This window comes from Bison bison, unplaced genomic scaffold, assembly GCF_000754665.1.
Source record: "Bison bison bison isolate TAMUID 2011002044 unplaced genomic scaffold, Bison_UMD1.0 scf7180017864260, whole genome shotgun sequence".
NCBI lineage: Eukaryota > Metazoa > Chordata > Mammalia > Artiodactyla > Bovidae > Bison > Bison bison.
Window position 1 is genome coordinate 7392682 of NW_011494832.1, and position 1177 is coordinate 7393858.

The 1177-nt window shown below is 50.2% G+C and overlaps 1 pseudogene; it reads left to right on the plus strand.

Moving 5' to 3' along the window:
• The first annotated feature begins 201 nt into the window (after positions 1 to 201).
• The window catches only part of LOC104994565, a 79710-nt pseudogene continuing 78734 nt past the window's right edge, over positions 202 to 1177 (plus strand).

Here is a 1177-nt window from a genome sequence, read left to right on the forward strand (position 1 = left end):
AGTAAATTTTCAAAGTAAAAGCAGGAAAAGAAAATGGCCTCTAAAATAAATGTGTAGATTTCAGAATGCTGGAGTTACATAATTCTCAAATTCAGTGACTTCTTAAACTAAAACAAAGGTAGTATAAGCTTTATATTATGCAAGTTTTATATTAAATAATAAAAATAACTTTAGTGATCTAAAGGTTAGCACATGGCTCTTCTCATCGCTGCTGCTCCTGCTGGCCGGTACCTCCCTCCAGCCTCCTCCTGGCTCGGCTGGTCCCGGGGCTCCGCCGCCACCTCCGCCTAGCCGCTTCTCCGAGCCGCCGCTGCGCTCGGCCTAAGAGGTTTTAAAATGGAGCACTTTGATGCATCGCTTAGCACCTATTTCCGGGCATGGCTTGGCCCCCGAGATCCTCGAGTAGAAGGATGGTTTCTTCTGGACAATTACGTCCCCACCTTGGTCTGTTCCATCCTGTACTTGCTAATCGTGTGGCTGGGACCAAAATATATGAAGACTAGGCAACCGTTCTCCTGCCGGGGGATTTTAGTGGTGTACAACCTCGGACTCACTCTGCTGTCTCTCTATATGTTCTGTGAGTTAGTGACGGGAGTATGGGAAGGCCAGTACAACTTCTTCTGTCAGGGCACACGCAGTGGAGGAGAAGCGGACATGAAGATCATCCACGTCCTATGGTGGTACTACTTCTCCAAGCTCATCGAGTTCATGGACACCTTCTTCTTCATCCTCCGCAAGAACAACCACCAGATCACGGTCCTGCATGTGTATCACCACGGCAGCATGCTCAACATCTGGTGGTTCGTGATGAACTGGGTCCCCTGCAGCCACTCTTACTTTGGCGCCACACTTAACAGCTTCATCCACGTCCTCATGTACTCGTACTACGGCCTGTCGTCCATCCCGTCCATGCGGCCGTACCTCTGGTGGAAGAAGTACATCACGCAGGGCCAGCTGCTTCAGTTTGTGCTGACCATCATCCAGACCAGCTGTGGGGTCATCTGGCCGTGTACCTTCCCTCTCGGTTGGTTGTATTTCCAGATTGGATACATGATTTCTCTGATCACCCTCTTCACAAACTTCTACATTCAGACCTACAACAAGAAGGGGGTCTCCCGGAGGAGAGAGCACCAAAAGGACCACCAGAATGGCTCCGTGGCCGCCGTGAACGGCCACA